Genomic DNA, 14,253 nt, shown 5'->3' with positions numbered 1-14,253 from the left:
ATTTGTCATTGTAATAGATGGTAAAATAATTTATATCAAGTTATTGCAATGATAACTTCATTGCAATAAACTATAATTTCGATTTTTTTGTTGCAATAACTTGCAAAAATAATTGGTATCAAGTTATTGCAACAATTTCTTCATTTTATGTTATTACAATAGATTGCAAAAAGCATTTTTGTAATGTAAAAGTTTTTTTATTTTTTATTTTACTGATGAGGTGGTATGTTGTGAATTAGGGCAAAATCAAAATAATATTAATAATGGAGGATTCATTAAAAAAGAAGAAGATGTTATTCCAAATCAGAAGTTACTACTTCAACAAATTTTAAAAATTAATAAATGTTTCTACTCTCTTGGCATATTGTAATTAACTACATGTTACTTTCATATGAACTTACAATTTTTATTTTATCACTCAATGTCAGCCATGTTAAATAGCTGTGAAATTAAGTATAAAATTGGTTGTAGTAGTATTGAGTCCATGTGAAATAATGAATGCACTTCAAGAGACCCTCACTTCACAAGCCCAAAGGCAGAATCTAAGTCTGATTTGGAATAATATCGTGTGGGAACTCAACTAGTTGAAACAATGATGAGGTTTCTCATTTAGGTCACCAACTTTGGAGAATTCCTGATATATACATTCAAGGAGATGACGAGCTATTGGCTCCTTATTCTTGTCTCTTGTAACTTCCTCTAGATTTATTGCCCAAATTATGAAATAAACGAATGGCTTGATCATTCTTAGTCTTACTTTTTCATCACTGTATCTAAGTCTCATCAAAAGTATCAAAATTGAGAAAGGAGTTTGGTTCTCTAGCAAAATCATGTCTCTGCATGTATAAAAACTTCCGAAAAGGCCTACATGATGAGCAAATATTTTACTGAGCTTGTTCCATCTAGTACTTACCAATTTTTCCATTACATATAGAATGAAACAACTATCTCAAAGCATCATCAGTGCAAACATATCATCACAATATTTGTTGGTTGAACCATCAACGTAACAGGATCGAGTGTAGTCATTCATTTCACATACTTGTTGTAAAATTCCACTAATGAAGTACTAGATTCTGCAATAAACTCCAACATGACATTAGTTTTAAGTGTCATTGCTTCCTAGAATTCTGGTTTGCCATGGTGGTAAGGACCGAAAGAGATAACCCTAGGATCAAAGTAGTCCTTACTTCTTTCATTTCTTCTCAATGTTGGTGGGACTTTCTGACAAGTGACTTTTTGGGCTCTCTTTTTTATTTCGAGGTGACCTTCATTGTCCAAAATGGATCTAACCTTCATTGGTATGTTACAGATATTGCTTTCAGAACTAGCTTCATTCCTCTCTTGCAATAGGTCTACTTCCATAGAAACCTCACTCTGCAGTGGACCATAACATATAATTAGCATACGTGTAAAACAAAAAACCACAATTTCAGACTAGTACCCAAAAAAATAGTAAACAAAACTTTACCATGCTGACTACAAAAAAGAATCCAACTGAAAACACTCTGGAGGTTTTGCAGATTGCAGCAGCCCAGGAAAGAATATGATGAAATAGAAGAAGAAAGAGAAATGGGTATGACATGTATTGCTACAAGGGATTATATATCATCTCTTGCATGTAAGAGAGCAGGGAAAAAAAGAAAATCACTATTCACAAGACCAACACTTACTAATGGTAATATATTAAAGAAATGTTATATTCACGGTATCTTTATAATAAGTCTTAAATAAGAACGAAATCTTTACAATAAATCTTAAATGATAAGTTATTATTGGTTGTTACTAACAAGAAAAATAATTTCATACATGATTTATCAAGAAAATTTTGTGAAATATTGTAATCCCAACACTTCTCAATATATTATTTGTTGAAAAAAAATGGTCACATACATGATACAACACTATTAGACTATTATTTGTTAAAAAAAATGGTCACATCCAACACTATTAGACTATAAAAGTGTGGGAAGCAAGCTTTTTTAAATCTATGTGAATTCCTATTGCATAAAATTTTATTCTCAGTTAGCATTCGGGAATGCTACAAAATTTCGTTTCTATGGGCCAACAAAAATCAAAATAATTTTTTTTATATAATATAAATGAAGCCAAAAGAGGATTAGTGTTTTTTTTTTTTGGAGAATAAAAAAAGGATCTAGTTGTGATTAATTGCATGTCATTTTCACATCAACCTTTTACTTTTATTCCACCAATTACAATCAGCCTTGTTAAAATAAATGTAAAGTTGGTAGGTGTTGTAATCACTACAAAAAAAAAGTTCTATAGCCACGCTTTTAAAACGCGGCTATAGCTCAGAAAAACGTGGCTATAGGATGATTTGGACTATAGCCGCGTTTTCTTAGGCCGCATTTTCAAACGGGGCCTAAACCTCGTGACTATAGGCCTGAGGGGTCTATGGTTGCACTTTTTCAAACACGGCCATAGACCAGGACCAATGGCCGTGTTTTAAACGTGGCTATAGGTGAAAGCTATAGCCGCATTTTAGAAATGTGACCTAAGATGAGAACTATAGCCGCGTTTTTAAATGTGGCTATAACCCTTTGTGTTTTTTTGAATTCTATAGCCGTGTTTTAAAAATGCGGCTATAGCCTATTTTTTTTTTTTTTTTTCCTAGGCCTGATGGCAAATGCTTGTCTACAAACGCTTCTTATTAGTTGCATTCAATTCCAGAATTGAATGCAAAAAAATTGATTGCAACAAAATAACATGCTAGAATTTTCTCCATCAATAAAATCATAAGTAAATTTCCAAAGACATCAAAACCTAGAGATCAATAGTTGAAAATATTTACAATTGATCATATTCAATTATAAGACATGGCAAAATGTTCGCCATATGATATATAACCTAAGTACCATCCAAACAAGTCTTTTTAGCAACTATACAATTCTTAAATAGATGAGCTTCAATTTCTAGTTCTAGACCGCAAAGGGAACACATGTCTTCTTCTTCAATCTTTAATCTTGAGGCCAAATCTATGTTTAGAGGAAGTGCTTCTATTGCAATTCTCCATAGTTGGACCTTTAGTCTTTTAAGGATTCTACTCTTCGAGTGCTTTTTCTAGAATGGACCTTATCAAGAATTCTACCGCTATGCTCCAAAATTAAATCTTTGAGAGTTCAAATCTAATAAGTAGATATAAAGAAAAGGTACCAGGTTAGCCACCATTAAAGGTTAATAATCAATGCCTTCAAACTTGGGCTTAGGTTTAAAACCATCCACAGATGAAATCTATCTATGGGTCCTTTCAAACCACAATGTCTACATGATTAGATTCATCTTATATTTTTCTTTTAATTTTCTTTAAAAAATTTAAGAAAATATCATTTAATACATTGTCTTTTACATAAAATGGTATAGATTTTTTAAACTATTCTCCTTAATTTAAATAGAGATTTTTAGTAAAAACTTAGTATTAATAATTTAAATTTCAAACATTCCAATAAAAGACCAAAAAGTCTAGGGACACAAACTATGCCACATACTTTGTCACAACTTACATATGTGTCAAGTGGTAATCGAATTTACCTTTCACCAAGTACCAATGGCGGTACTATGTATAAAAGTGATGTAATCCAATCACAGATTGACAAATATACAAGTTGTAGTAAAGTGTGTGGTGAAGTTTGTGTCCACAGAAGAACTCATAAAAGATTAACAATATGAGACTGAAAGTACAGAATCATTACCTTAAGCCACAAGTTTGTTGACCTCTTGAATCCTGTACAAAAAACAATTGTATCAAATGAGCTACTACCCTTCTTGAAATCCATGCACCATTGCCTCCTACGTATAGTATTATTGTCGGCAAGGCCTACATAACATGTGGATCAATCAAAGACTGGCATTTTCAAAGAAAAACAAATAGGAGCTTAAAAGATACATCAAATTACAGTATATTACACTACATGATTTACACATGAATGTGACTCACTTACTTGGTTTCTGAGGCTCTAATCTTTGGTCTTCTAAACTTTTACCATTTAAGACAATAAAGCTAACTCATTACTCTTCATGGACCAAGTTAACAAAGTAGTTAAACGACTGGTATGTTTTACCAATAGACCAACACCTAACTTATAAAGATTGCACTTCTAATAACTTTTTATTTTACTTAAAATGAGGGTTAAGAGGATTTGACCTCTGGATTTTAATTTAATAGATAATGATAGAATGCCATTAGACTGGATCTATTGAAAACCTTCTAATAACTTGAGCTTTGTTAAAAGCTTATACTCATTGCAGGTCCATGTACTTGCAAAACAAGTAAAATAAACGAAATCCTATTTATAAACTTAGTGTAGATCAAATTTGACTCGGATACCAACCACAATTTTAAGTTCTAACAGTTAATTAATATGAATTTATAATTATATCAACCGTTCTCTTACTCAAAACACTCTACCTGAATTTCTCCTGACTTCATCTTTTTATAGGCACCTACATCAATAAATCGGATGCTTGCCATACTGAACCTTCATATAGAAAGGAACCTCTGTAGGTCTTCTTATCCCATACTTGGTCAAGTCCTATAGCCGCGTTTTTTAAACGCGGCAATAGCTCCACCCCCAAAAATGCAGCTATAAACACTAAAAACGCGGCTATAGACATATTCTATAGCCGCATGTTTAAAATACGGCTTCTTTTGTCCACTTTAAGCCGCGATTTTTAAAAATGAGGCTTTATCCAGTTTGTAGCCACGTTTTTACAAACGCTGCCTAAGACCCGCGTGTTTTGTAGTGAATACTGATCCGCTTGAAATAATTAGAGTAATGTTACAGATACAAACTATTTTACAATATTTTTACAAAATGTTGATGTGGCTAACTCTTATTAGTTTTCATTTAGGCACACTATTAATATCACTTTTTCATTTACCAATAATCACTCACCACATCAGCAGTTTGTAAAATTTTTTATAAAATAGTTTGTACCTCTAGTATTATTCAAATAATTATTGGCCTTGAAAAAACTCTCTCCTTACAAGCCAAAAGGTCGAATATATCACACTCAACAATACATATGGAATTGCCAAAGGCCTTGTACCTGAATTGACACCTCCCCATGCACAAAGTGCTTGGGGGTCTAGGGGGAAAATAGTTCGAGCTGCAGGGTTAACAGTATGTTGTAATTATTTTTCAATATATATACATACATATATATATATATATATATATGGATTCCGCGTGAAAATTATTGCCCTTCCAAAAAGTGACATGATGAGTTTTGGCAATTACTGTACACAGAAAAATAATGAAAGTTGGAAACTTCAATGCCTGTGGCTAGTATAAAATATAGGGTCATGCTAATGAGTGCTCTTAGGGCATCAGTTAACAATCTATTTTAAGAAAGATTTGACACTATTTTTATGGGAAATGAAAAAAGCGGTCAAAATATTAATTTTTTTTTTCTATAAAAACTTTCTTTAAATGAATTATTAACCAATACCTTAAGGGTATTCGTTAGTATTTTCCTTAAATAGAAAAGAATTAAAGGAGCTCATTTCTTTCATTATATAACTCAAAAGTCTTAAGCAGCAAAGAGGCAAACAGTGAGAGTGAAGCAAAGAAAGAACTTGTGTCAGTACCTAGGCTGGGTTTTCTTAAAGAGAGTAATTAGGAAGTGTTTTTTTTGGTAAAGAGAGTAAGGTGCGTTGTGTTGGAGTAAATGGCTAAGTTGTTGGAGTGTAATAAAATTCTAGTCTTAGCTTGTGGTGTCTACTCTACTCTACTGTACTGGAGCATTAATGGAGTTTACTAGAGGTAAGTTTCATGGTTGTAAGGTGAAATATCATGCACAATATTTTTACAATAAATTTTAAGTGATATCTTCAATATTGGTTTTCTTGTTGCCAGCTACTTTGAGCATTTGTTTCAACCTTCAAGCGGTGGTTAATATAATAGGAAAATGTTAACATATACCTAAGAGCACCCATTAATATAATCCAGTATAAGGTTTGTTTGGATACAACTTATTTTCCTGAAAACTAAAAATATTGTAGCAAAATAATTTTTAAATGTGTGAATAGTGCCGTAGGACCCATTTTTAATATATTTTTTTCCTGAATAAAGTAGTTGTGGGTCCCATGAACAGTAATTTTGTCTCCCGTACAGTGTAATCACATGCATGAACAGTGCCCGTTACTGTTCATAAGCGCTAAAAAAAAAAAAGAAAAAAAGAAGAAGAGAAAACGCAAAACGTGCAAACGCAAACGCGGATCCAAACCGCACCATAATAATCTTTTAATTAAAATTGAAAAAAATGTTTTAGGCTCATCTCTCGCCCACATACATATTAAAATTATATTAAAAGAGTTGATCTCTTATAAGCACCATGCAATAAAATTAACATGTACTTCCTAGGAGCTTTAAATAAATAACAAACCCGGTGAAACTAAAAAAATTAGAGAGTTGATTATCACATTGATATATAATAAATCCAAATGATTTTTGTGGTGATCTCAATAAAATCAATATTGCATAAATCACAATTTATCACCTTGACAAATAATAAAAATAAATTGTATATATATATATATATATTTTTTTTTTTTGGCATTGTTGTAAGGAAATGGTTATTGGCTAGGTTCGTAGTTTATCCAAGCTTATTTTATTCATAATTGATTCCAAGCTAGGACAAAAAATTATTAATTTCAATTAAATTAAATAATAAATGTCACTTTTATATACTTTAACATATCTATATATGATATTATATATTAATAAAAGTTGGGCTTAGACGCCGTGGTTGCGCCAAATAACTTCACCAAATTGCAGAAATTTTAATAAATTTTTAGATTTTAAGAATAGATATATATTTTTTGGATAAATATGATAAATCAAGTAATGAAAGAAAATAGTATTTGATTTACAACTATAACAGTTGTGTTTATCGAAAATGTTATCAACAAAGCTTAAAATCAATAGAATAGAATTACCTAAGGATTGAATTTAAATAAAAAAGAGAGATAAAAAAACGTAAAAGGAAAAAAAGATAGAACTTGCATTTTTTTTCCTATGTTTTTTTATTTTTTTTATGGATAAATGTGCATCTTATGTCATCTTTTTTCTAATAATAAAGTAAAAAAAAAAAGTATTTGAATTTTACCTTAACTACTTCTTTTTGTTCATATCATCTTCTTCACAAACTAAAATTTTTACTATATATACACACAGTTTTTTAGTGTTTCATTATTTCTACTACGTACTTTACAATTATTTGCTATATTCTTCATTTCTCCTCTTTGCCCTACCTACAACCTTGTAAGTAATTTTTTTTTTTTTTGTTCATCAAATTGAATAGATTTTGTGTATTTGTTACTTTTTTATTATATATAATATGATTTTTATCAACAAGTTTTATAGATAGGCTGAAATTCTATGTTTTTCTTTTTGTTCATATTATCTTCTTCACAACCTAAAATTCCCACTATATATACACACAGTTTTTTGGTGTTTCATTATTTCTACTACGTACTTTACAATTATTTGCTATATTATTCCTTTCTCCTCTCAGCCTTTCCTTCATCAAATTGAACAGATTTTGTGTATTTGTTGCTATTTTGTTATATATAATATGATTTTTATTAACAAGTTTTATACAAAGGCTGAAATTCTATATTTGATTACACCTTTTAGTGTTTTTTTTAGAAGTCAATATAGCAAGTAATATATTTGTATTTTTTAATTTCTTATTACATGATTATTTGTTGTTGACATCAATATTTTATAATGGATTTAATTTTTAATGGCTTTTGTTTGGTGCTTTGTTGCATGTAATCTATATTCTTTAATTAAAAGCAAAATTTGCTATCAAACATGAAATTGGATACGAGGGAATCATCCATCCAAATTTCTATGTAAGTCTATCTTTACTTGACTCTTTTTTTTTTTTTTTTGAAATTCAAAAATTTGGATATTTTTTTCATTAAGGAATTGAGGTTTTGACTTAATTTTGTTTTCAACCGTTTCAATTATGAATTCATTATTTTTTTATGTGTAATATTAATATTTGTATTTTTTTTATGATAAAAAAATAATATATGTGTTTTTAAAGGCTAAAACACAATACAATTACAAACATTACTTTAAGTTAGGGTGTTATATTTATTTATTAGTAAGTTAGAATGTTACATTAAGTTAGAGTATTATATTTTTATTTATTAATTTAGAATGTTACATATGGATACATATTTTGGTTTAGGGTTGATATAACTTATAACAATTTGAATAAAATCAACACTAAAACAAGTGATTTAAATATCAAAATAAGAAATAAAAATTAAATTTCTTTTAAGTGTACAAGTACAATTTATTTTTTAATCTTAAATTTTGAATTAATTCTTTTTTCATTTTATTTGTTATTAAATTTAATTATATTATCAAGATATTTTTTATTAAGCCGTGCATCGCATGAGCATAATATTAGTTTATATATATAATAATAGGTGAAGCTGAAAGAAACTCAAATTAAATTTTCAAATTAGAGTTCCAATTTTGCGTCATGTGTCCTAAATTATTTATTCTTAAAGAGTTTTATTTCTTAATTTTAGAATTAAATGTGGGATCACATCATAAATATTCATCTAAGTTATTAAGTACAAAAATCAAAGAGTCTAGAATAAATGAATCGTAAAAAAAAAAAAAAAAAAAGTGCTTCACAAATTTTTTTTTTTTAAAACATGGACAATTTACTTTTTATACCTAATAATATCCTTACAAATTTTTTTAAAGAGTTAACAAAATATAAAAATGACTATCAATAGTATTTAAATTATATATATAAATTATATTATACATCTTATTGTATATCTTTAAGTATATCCATACATATTCATGAGGTTACAAGCTAGTGTAAAGTAATATAGGAAAAATATAATCAATACATAAAAAGTTTCTTTTGCATATGGATGATATATTAAAATATGTCCCAATTTTTCAGCATAAAAATTATTCAATCTTTTTTTTAATGAAATTGTTTTTACACATTTCTATATATCCTACTCTAACTCTCCTAATAAATATGAATAATGCTTAATCTATAACATTTTCAAAACAAAACTTAGGTAACAATTTATTAATGTTTCTTATTTGTACTCACAACTACCATTATTTTTTTACATACTATTAACAATTTGCCATCTAAAATTTATTGTGAAAATATTGTGTACCTAGTTTTATTCATTAAATATTGATACAAAGTAATGTGGAAGTTTACTTTTTTTTTTCTTTTAATATTGAATTTTTTTTTTTTGAGAAAATAATTGGATAATTCTTAAACCATAGATATATATATATATATATATTTTTTTATAAACAAACACACACACAAAAGGAGAGAGGGAAATGAGTTTTAACATAAAGGCACATCACAACTCCATTCAAAAGACATGGTAGCTTTTAAGGAAGGGTGAGGAGAAACTTATAAGGTTCTCATGGTGGACCACGTCATTTGTCCACCATTCTAGGAAAAGACTCCCACTTGTTTAAAATTGTGAAGTTTTAAATAAAAATTAAATATTGACTCAGTAATTTTAAATAGGTGGGAGTTTTTTACTGGAATGGTGGGCAAATGACGTGGTCCACCAAGAGGACCATATAATTTCTCGTGGGTGAGGTAAGTTATACTATACACAACACACTTTCTTAAACAATGTGAGACAATTACCTCCCCTTTTTTTTGTTGTTGTTGTTGTTGAGAAACAAACACACACACACACAATAATTGGATAATTCTTAAACTATAAAACAATAGTTTTATATCATTGACCAACGGAAGCTGAAGCTTCTAGTCCAGTGACTATGAAGCAGGACATGCAATTCAATGAATCTCTTGAATTGCCCATTATTAAAAACAAATAATAATAATAATAATAATCTCTTGAACTAACTTGTCAAGTCATGGCAGCCGAGGATCATATATTAGCTGCTATTTTGTGGACTCCACATGGGAACTGCAAAAGATCAAAAAGGCAGATTACGAGAATATTGTTTACTCTTTGTACGGTGAGAATTAATGAAAATAAAGACTGATTTTATGGACAGAAGGAAACCTATGAGCTCCAAGTTATTTTTTGCCTTAGAAAAATTCCCATGTAGGGCCCTAATAAAGCATAAATTATTTTTTATTTTAAAATAAAAAAATTTGAGTTGTATATTTTTTACCTCTACTGTTAAGAAGTGAAAAAAATGAGTAATGTTATAAATATTACAAAATTTATTATATAAGTCTTATTAAAGAAAAAAAAAATAATATTACAAATTTTATTATATAAGTCTTACAAATTGTTGTGTCATTTATCATTATAACTAATTCAAATTGTACGGCACCTAACGTCCAAGTTCATTTGGGCCTTGGGCCATGAATTAATGATATAGGCCAGGGGTCCAACCTCCTCACCGTCAAAAGCTCCGTCCCAATCCCACAATAATTACTAGTCTAAATTGGATATTGTCCGGATACTTGAAAAGCGGACTGTGGATGCCCTGTTCACATACTGCCGGGAAACCATTCCCGGGCGGTATACACATGCTCGGTCATATCGCCATTTGAGTGCTCGGCAGAACCCTAGGAAACTCCGCTGCCGAACACATTTGCTGCAGTGGAAACCGTTTCCAAAGCCACTCGTACCTAAAATTCCACTTAAATTGATTGACATTGGACTTCTCTTTGCACTAGTTAAAAAGATAATGATGATCACCCCATTAACAAGGGGCTATAAATAGGAGAAACGAATGAATGGATGGGGGATGCAATTTTGGGGGGAGAAAGGAGAGAGAAAGAGAGGGTCTGAGAAGAAGAAAACGTAGAAAAAGAGAGGAAAGTGATCTCCTTGGGTCCCTAAGCCTAGAACAACCCAAGGTAGGATACCCAAACCCACCATACAAATAAATTGTGAGCCCAAATAGCGGTTTGGCCCCAGCAAGCCCGTCTTTGGAGCGCACACAAATATTTAACCATTATCTTATAGTTTTTGAAGTGCCACCAAGTTATATTTTTTTAGTTTCTATACACACACACACACACACACACACACACACACATATATATATATATATTTCTTTTTTTACATTAGTTTGTAAGCTTTTTGTAGTAAAATTTGTAGTAATTTTATTCGAAAAAAATTATAAATCAATAGTAATCCAACCAAATAACCATTCATTAAGTGAGTGAATGAAAATGCTGAAGATAGTACAAAATTTACTATAAAAATAAACTTACTAACTGATGTAGCAAGAATATTAAATGTACCAATTAAACAATATATATTAAATGAATGTTTGAATCAATTTTTATTTATTGGTGAAACATCAAATTGTAAGGTCTATACAATAAAATTTATAGTATTCTTAGCATCACTTAAATGAATTAATCATACTAGCCTCTTTGCACATGCTTTGCGCGTGCATGAGGTTTGATCTTTTTTTTTTGGTGTAATCTTTAAATTTTCTATTCATTACTGTTTGAGATTTAAGTGTATGTTTAATTATATTATGCATTTGAGGTGAAAAAAAAAAAAGCCAAATTAAATGTAGTGAGAATAGGGAGCAAGGGAAATCGAAAATTAAAAAGAAAAAAGTAAGCCTTGATAACCGGAAATTGTCCTATTTTATAGGTTATGTTTTAGGTGAGAGCTAAAATTTAGAAGTTTTTAAATTAGCAATTTTACATATATATATAACCCTAATAGGTAAGCTTTATGAACTGATAAATTTGAGGGTATTTTGAACAATCAAATTTGAGAATCTCAAATAGGGGAAGTCCCTTAAATAGTAGTATAGAATACACCTTAAGAATAATAATTTTTAAATAAAAATAATATCAAACATTAATGAAATTGATAATTAATAACTAAATATTATTCAAGTAATATTTAATTATAAAAAGACCCATTTGAATTTAGTATCTTAAATTTCAAATTGTATTGAGGCCGACCCTTGTGACACTAGTTGGAAATATGTATAACTGTATAAGTTGATATCTCATACAGATGACAATTAACATCCCTATCACTCCGTGCAAACTGTTCTTTGGATCTCTCACTGACCATTAGTCTTAAGCTTTAATATTTTCAATTTTTTGTGTTGACTCTACGTCAATTGAAAATAGGTTTAAATGAGATATAAAAGAGAGAGAGAGAGAGATCACCACCGACACCACATATTACTCTAGGAAAAAAAAAAAAAAAACAAAAAAAGAAAAAGAAAAAAGACCGTTTGGATTTGGGTACTCCATTGGAGAAGCAAAATAAAAAAGTTCCCATGTTCTTGTTTGCTATTTGTATGTTGTCAGAGCTTATCCAAGCAGATTGTAGCTAATCCTCTGTTGTACTTCAATAATTTCAATACTTAATGAAGTAATTTTCATTTCCCATAATAATAATAAAAATATTATAAAAAAAAAAAACCTAACCTCACAGGCTCAAAATGCCGAATCTCATATCTTTTTATGTGGTTCTTTTTCATATCCTTTTGGATTTCAGCTGAAAAAAAGTTAGCATGAGCTGCATGACAATCTATTTTACAACTTATTTATCACAATTATGATGAGACAAGGTGTGATTGGTAGGGAAAAAAAATAATTAATCTATGTGTAAGTAATAAGCAACTATTTACAGTTTGTCGAATCAAAATTGTGACAAAAATTATGAAAAAAAAAAAAAATAGTGGAATAGCCTAAAGAGAGTAAGGTGTGTTGGATTGCAATAAAATTATCGTCCTGTTTTGTGGTGTCAGTGGAGTGCAATAATTTACTGGAGCTACACTAGGAGAATGTATCTAATGTGCAGTGTGTTGTCGTATGCTTGTGAAGGACTTGTAGAGCAGTCTTCTAAATAAATAACAAACTCTTGTCCATTTTCTTTTGGGTCTAATATTGTGATCTTATATTGGGTGCTTTGTTTCTTTTTGATGTAATACCAGCCTTTCATTAGCAGTATTACATAAAGTCACTGTTTTCATAAAAATTTTAAAGAGAAGGAAATAATGTTTAATTGAAAGAGTGATATAATATTGAGCCTGATGCATTCATATATTAAAAAAGAAAAAAAAAAAGAAAAAAGCTAAACTAGAAAAAGTAGGGTTCTTTGGATTAATTTGGCTAAAAATTTGAGGAGATTGATGTGAATACTCTTAAAGCCAAAGCTGAGAGACAATTTAATTAGATCCCAAATTAGATTTCAATTGTGGGCTAATGTTGTGCCATGTATTCATTAAAGTTTTTTAATCTTTGTGCCAAGTAAGTTAATGAATGTAAAATACTAAGAGTCCAATATTAATTAAATATAAAAATAAAAAACCAATCATATATATATATATATCTACTCAACAAAAATCACCACGTTCCTTCAAAAAAAAAAAAAAAAAAACAAAAAACAAAAATCACCATGCTTTTTATCTTATTAAAAATTAGAATAAAAATCATCATAAGGAGTATTAAACTTAAGCTGAGATTTAAATATGCATCTAATTACGTTTATTTTTTTTTAATAATAATTCAATCAATTATGAATATTTTTATGATTACAAAAATATATTTATTTTTAAATGTCTTTATGCGCATGCGTGGGTTACATGCTTGTAACAAATAAGTTGGAGTTACAAACTTGTCGCTTAATATTTAAATAATGTGCACTCCTTTATTTAAAAGTTTCAATAAGGTCCTAAATATTTTTTGGAATTGTGTGAGGTGTGTTTCTCAAATTGCTTTTCTAGTCTGGGTCTTGTAACTAAATTTGGAACTTTCCATGAACAAAGTACTTTGGATTCTAGTTGAGAAAATAGTTTGAGCTACGGGATTAGCATCATATTATAATAATCTCAAAAAAAAAAAATTGCTTTTCTTGATTTTTCCATATATATATTTTTAAATTTTAAATCAAGTGCCTAACAAATTGTTTCGTACAACTGTACAAGAATCACCACGTTAAAAATCAATGAATTTATGCTAAAGGTTAATTGGGGTATTTTCCGATCCAGACACCTCCCTTCAACCTAGGGACCCGGACGGGCCGGACACCACCAATCAGCAATCTCAAGCCCTTAGAAGTTAGGTCCATCAGTCCAATCTGAAATAGCCTAAACTTGCAGTCCACTCTCATTCCCAGCCTAACCCAAATGTCCATTAAACCCATCTCTCTCATTATAAGCTGCAAGCCCATTCAAATAATCAAATCCAAAACCACTCAAGAATAAAAAAATAAATATATAAAAAGGCCCAACTGAAAATTCAAAA

The sequence above is a fragment of the Quercus lobata genome, chromosome 3, assembly GCF_001633185.2.
Source record: "Quercus lobata isolate SW786 chromosome 3, ValleyOak3.0 Primary Assembly, whole genome shotgun sequence".
NCBI classification, from domain to species: Eukaryota; Viridiplantae; Streptophyta; class Magnoliopsida; order Fagales; family Fagaceae; genus Quercus; species Quercus lobata.
This window is presented reverse-complemented; position numbering follows the sequence as displayed.